Source organism: Oncorhynchus masou, chromosome 24 (assembly GCF_036934945.1).
Source record: "Oncorhynchus masou masou isolate Uvic2021 chromosome 24, UVic_Omas_1.1, whole genome shotgun sequence".
NCBI lineage: Eukaryota > Metazoa > Chordata > Actinopteri > Salmoniformes > Salmonidae > Oncorhynchus > Oncorhynchus masou.
In genome coordinates, this window is record NC_088235.1 from 50,789,882 (window position 1) to 50,795,881 (window position 6,000).

Consider the following 6,000-nt stretch of genomic DNA (forward strand, 5'->3'; position numbering starts at 1 on the left):
TATATTTTAGTTATTGAACTACAGTAAGGGAAGTGGATTTACACCCGGTAATGGAATTAAGCATAGAAATAATTATGGATATGAATGTCATTCTCCACAAATTTGGACATCACAGCTCAGCAAAAGGAAATCACAGTAGAGTACAGTGCAGTAAAATGCAGCGCAGCAGTGTAGAGCAGAGTAAAGTTCACTACATTGCAATAGAGTACAGTCGAGTACAGTACAGTTGTCACGCCTACCCCTGCTCCCTCCCGCCGGAGCTAGATGTTGCCGGTCTACTAACCACCAGTCCTAGAACATGGATTACTCTCCCTTCATATAGCCCTCACAAACATCAGTCATCATGCAGTATTGGTTCTATTTTCATGACCAAATACTTCTCTTGTTTTGTAACGCTCTATGCTCATTATTATTAAATTCACCATCTGCACCTGCTTCCTGACTCCCTGCGTTGTTGTTACAGAATACTGCCTCAGAAATTACAGACGCAGCAGATGATTACAACATCTTCCAGACGGTTGAGGAACAAGGTCATCTACTCCACCAACACCACAACCAGCTAGCTCTACTGGGTATGACCATGAAAGAGGTCCTCTTTGTTCTCCACCGCCTCAACACCACCAGCAAAGTTCTCCATACCTCTGACGGAGGGCCTCCTTTCACGGGTCATCACAGTGAGCCAGTCCCCTCAGCCTACCCAGTAGTCCACCCAGGTCAGAGATGCTCGACTTTCCCTTCCGGTGAAGTATGGAGGTACTTCATCGAAATGCCGTGGCTTCCTACTCCAGTGCTCCCTCGAATTAGCCTATCAGATGGGAGCCCCCACCACGAGAGGTCCAAGATTGCCACCGTCATTTCCCTGCTGACTGGACGGGCGTTGGAATGGGCTAAGGCCGTCTGGGAGGAAGGAGAGGATGAGTTGGGTTCCTATGAGAGGATCATGGCTCTGTTCAGGGCGGTCTTTGACCTTTGTTCAGAGGGCCAGAGAATGGAATGAGCCGGTGCTCTGCACTCTATTCTGCAGTAGACTGTGCAAGAAGGTCCAGATGGAGTTGGCATGTTGAGATGTCAAGCTATTGGACGCTCTCATCTCGATGGCCATCCATCTGGATTACATTCTTCAGGAGCACCAGTGTCCGCCTAGCCACTCGCCTCCATCCTTTGTCTATCCTGAGGCAGAGCCTGAACCATTGAGGTGGGGGCCACACACCTCTCTGGGGCATAGACAGCTGGGAGCCGACACAATTATTCACATCACAGCACCACTCACCCTCACCATTGGGCCCAAGCACCAGGAAAGCCTTTCCTTCTTAATCATCACAGCACCCGTACACAAAGTCATCCTTGGTCTCTCGTGGCTCCAACTTCATAACCCCACTATCACCTGGTCAAAGATGAAAGTCACCGCCTGGGGACGGAAGACCAGCTTCCTGCACCCTGTGGTTCCACGTTGGTGGAGGGTCCTATGAGTGTCCTCCAACCCATCAAGCGGTCCTCCCGTATCGTTGGCCATGTGTTATGAGACGTAGATGTGGACATCCGCCAGGCTCTATAGAGGGAACCCGCTCCAGCCACCTGCCCTCCAGAGCGCATCTAACCACCCACGGGGGTGAGACATTGGCTGTTGATCTGGGCACACATTTCCCTCTCAATTGGACATCCAGGTATCACCCGCACCCTCCAATCACTCTCCGATAAATACTGGTGGCCCACCTTGGCGCATGATATCGCCCACTATGTCAACTCATGTTCGGTATGTACTCAATCCAAATCTCCACGCTCCAGCAGTTAAACTTCTTCCCCTTTCCGTGCCTCAGCGGTCCATAGACTTTGTAATGTCCATAGACTTTGTAATGGATCTCCCCTTCTGATGGTTTTACCACTATTCTGGTTGTTGACAGATTCTCAAAATATGGCCACTTTATCCCTCTCTCTGTTGTAACTTCCGCTCTTCAGGTTGCTGAGGCACTATTCCAGCAGGTCTTCTGGCATTATTGCCTTCCGGAAGGACATCGTTTCCGACCGTGGCCCCCAAATCACGTTGCTGGTCTGCAAAGCCTTTATGGAGAATCTGGGGGACACGGTCAGCCTCACATCCGGGTACCAGCCTCAGTTTAATGGGCAGGTGGAGAGGACCAACCAGGAGCTGGGGAGGTTCCCAAGGAGTTACTGCCAGGACCGACGGGGGAGTGGGCCCAGTTCCTTCTCTGGGTGGAATACGCCCAGAACTCACTTCGTCACTCCTCCACAGGGCTGATTCCCTTCCAGTGCATCCTGGGATATCAGCCGGTCCTGGCTTTGTGGACTCCGAGCCAGACCGAGGCCCCTGCAGTTGACGAGTGATTCTGGCGTGCAGAGAAGGTGTGGAATGCCGCCCACGTGAGGCTCCAGTGTGCCGTCCAGCATCAGAAGGATCAGGCAGATCGTCATCGCAGTGAGGCTCTGGTGTTCCATCCTGGTGATCGCGTCTGCCTCTCCACCAGGAACTTCAAGGTACTCCGGAGGGTCAATGAGGTAACCTATCAGTTAGAATTCCCCACCAACTACCGTATCTCACCCTCCTTTCGTGTATCCCTCCTCAGGCAGGTGGTTCCTGGTCCCCTGGCTGATGCAGTCTCCCGCGATACCCCTCCGCCTCCCCTGGACATTGAGGGGACCCCTGCCTATGCTTTTAGGTCCCTCCTGGACTCCCAACATCGTGGGACCGGCTCCAATACCTGGTATATTGGGAGGGGTGTGGTCCTAAGGTGTGTTTTTAGGTCCTGCTAGCGGACAACTTGGACCTCAACCTCATCCGGGATTTCCATCTCCGCCGTCCAGACCGGCCCGCTCCTCGCACTCGGGGTAGTCCTCCTGGCCGGCATTGTCTTTCGGCCGAAGCTGCGTGTCGGGGGGATACTGTCACGCCTACTCCTACATCCTCCCTCCAGCTCTCGACATCGCCTATCTTCATTAAGCACACCTGGACTTCATCACCACCCTGATTACTCTCCCTTCATATAGCCCTCACCAGGCATCAGGCAGCATGGGTTCTGTTTTCATGTACAGACACTTCTCTTGTTTTTCTACTTTCCACGTTTGTTATTATTAAACTCACCACCTGCTTCCTGACTGCCTGCATTGTCATTACAACAGTAGAGTTCAGTACAGTACAGACGTATGTTTTGTCTTGTCCCGTGTAAATAATCATAAATAATCGTTTTCCTCTGGGGTTTTTTGTATATATTTCGTATATATTTTAATCTCCCTTTCCATCTACGGACTGAATATACTCTCCTGCAACCCTTTTGGAACTATTTTTTCTAAGAGTGAATCAATCCCCGGATGTAGCTACAGTACATGGATGATTGAAAATAGCAGAAGCTTTCCAAGGAGGTCTACTGTACTACTGTACTCGATGAAGGTGGCACTGTGTAGATGCAAAGTCTCACACTGCTGACATAAAGTAACAGTGATGTTGAAGCTTCTATCAGATAGTCTATCTATCATTCCACCTGGCACCTCCTCCTCGCTGGACTGGTGTCAGCGGTGTGGTTGGCTGGTCTCACTGTGAAACTGCTTAGAGACACACACTGTCATCACCACTGCTATGGTTCTGAGTGTGGTCCTCCAAGACAAACTGTCAGGCGCACACAAATAAAACCTATTCCTAAAATGACTGGAACTATTTTCCCCCAATTTGCCCTGGATGGCAGGGTAAGCTTCACCATAGCAATCTTTCTTTGCATGCTATCAACAAGTGTCCAAAATAGTGCCAAGAGATGCATAGCCTTGACATCTCAAAAGCTCCAGACCTTTGCTCTCCCTATGGGTGACCACGAAACCTCTAGTATAGTGAGTCAGCCTCCAGGGTATGACACATACTGGGAAAAACAGGGTCTGGGGAGACAGAGTTAAGGTGAGGTCCACCAACTTCCCCACCCCCCTCTCGGCAGGTAGTCTAGCAGTTAGAGCATTGGGGCTGGTTGAAATACCCGAGTTGACAAGGTGGAAAACTCTGTGGATGCGCACTTGAGCAAGACACTTACAACTATTTGTATTTTTTGCTCAAAGGTACTTTAAGTGTATGTCAACATGAGTCAACAGAGACAGGTTTATCCAAAGGTCATCTGTCTATCTGCCATGGCCTCATGTCAGTGCCCTGAGCAATAGTCTACCACAGCTCCCGAACAAGAGGGGAGAGGAAGTGTACAAAATGTCAGAAGTACATTTTGCTCTGACATCTGGCAGATCGTACCCCTGCTTCAGACATCAAACACCTCTGGATACTGGTGGGTGATTACTGTAATACGATATGGTATTGCCATCTTGCCTAGCAGCCTGACAGAGCAGTGTGTGTGTGTGTGTGTGTGTGTGTGTGTGTGTGTGTGTGTGTGTGTGTGTGTGTGTGTGTGTGTGTGTGTGTGTGTGTGTGTGTGTGTGTGTGTGTGTGTGTGTGTGTGTGTGTGTGTGTGCGTGTGTGCGTGTGTGTGTGTGTGCGTGTGTGTGTGCGTGTGTGCGTGCGTGTGTTTACCCTACGCCTGTGCAGTCAGATTTAAAGTAAACAATTATTGTGAGAAAGGATTTGCTGTGGACAATAAGGACATTCTAAACTGTTTCTTAGTTAACTTGTTAATTCCGCCTCATGAAATAGCATTTTGTAGTTTGGTGTCTGGTGGACGAGGAGTGGATTCAATCCCAAGGAATGGCACTGAGAGATATTCTGCAGCTGTTCACTGAGGAAAAATAAATCTGCCTCAGGAGAAGAGCTTAGAAACAACTCTGACACAGCTCCTATCTGACCAGGCACCACTGTAATATATAATGATTGTGGAGGTAAAAGTGCAATTTGTCAATGAATCTGTATACTTTTAGTTCAACCTGAGTGCAGCGATTTGTCTTTAGATGTCTTCTAATGCAATCTCTTGTTGGAGTACATACACAAATCCTTAAACTAACTAGCTCCTGTTCATGTGCTGAAACTCTAGTTCGATTCCAAGAAAATTACTTTAAAATGTTAATAGCTCACCAAATTGGTCACTGCCACTAAATTATCAATATTGGCAGGGGCATTAAAATCAATTCAGTATTAGCAAATTCATAAAAATTGAATTTCTGCAAAATCCTTGGTTCTCAGAAACAAGTGCAGGTTCCATTATATTTTATATAAAACACATCACAAGTTGGAGTGAAAGCTATAGTACTACCTCTGAATAGGGTTCATATTTCTAGGTGGAATAGCAGTAGCCTACGAGAGAATGCTGTCATTATTATGCCACAGTAAGACCACAAACATAGTTTGGTTAACACATCTAGGTAAAAACTGTTAAATGTAACCCTGCAAGTAATAAATGTTATTTCTGTTACTCACATTCAAGATCCGATGAATCAATCAATGCGACTCCTTTGTGCGCTCTTCATGACCATTCCATATCCATTCGGGTAATAAAACATTTGCTAAGTTTTATCTCCTTGAGGTAAGGTACACACGTTTAAACTGGCACATTATAATGAATTCACAACTGTGTTGTTTTTGATAGCTCTCAACCATCATAATCTACCACTGGATTGATCGCAAATGTTCAGAGACTATCCATCTCGTCTCTCGCGCTGCAACCGAGTCAGGGAGACTGAAGAGAGGGAGGGACCAAGGGAAGAAATTAAGTATACTGGACAGCCACAATAATCAGAGCAATACAATGAACATCCCCACTGGGCACAGATGTCAGTTCAACATCTAGTTTTGATTTACATTTGGTTAAATTGTCAACTAACATGAATTCAAGGTGAATCACAAAAAGATGGTTACAAGTTGGGTGGAAAACCCCTGAAATGCCCTTACATTAGTTACTTTTTGTTAACCCAATCAGATTTCCACATTGATTCAACATCATCACAAAGATTTTTTTGGTTGAAAAGATGTTCTGGAAACAATGTTGGTTTAACCAGTTTTTGCCTAGTGAGTCCCTCCTGTAGGTCCCTACACTAGTGTCTACATTGCAAGCCCCCTATCATCCATTG

The 6,000-nt window shown here is 47.3% G+C and overlaps 1 protein-coding gene across 9 annotated transcripts in view; it reads right to left on the reverse strand.

Moving 5' to 3' along the window:
• LOC135512304 (carbohydrate sulfotransferase 15-like) overlaps positions 1-5,610 on the reverse strand; it is a 43,138-nt gene extending 37,528 nt beyond the window's left edge. For all 9 annotated transcript variants that reach the window (XR_010451395.1, XR_010451394.1, XM_064934202.1 and 6 more), the window contains exon 1: positions 5,351-5,610. The gene's annotated coding sequence lies outside the window, so the exon portion shown is untranslated. The remainder of the gene's footprint in view (positions 1-5,350) is intronic.
• Positions 5,611-6,000: the final 390 nt, after the last annotated feature.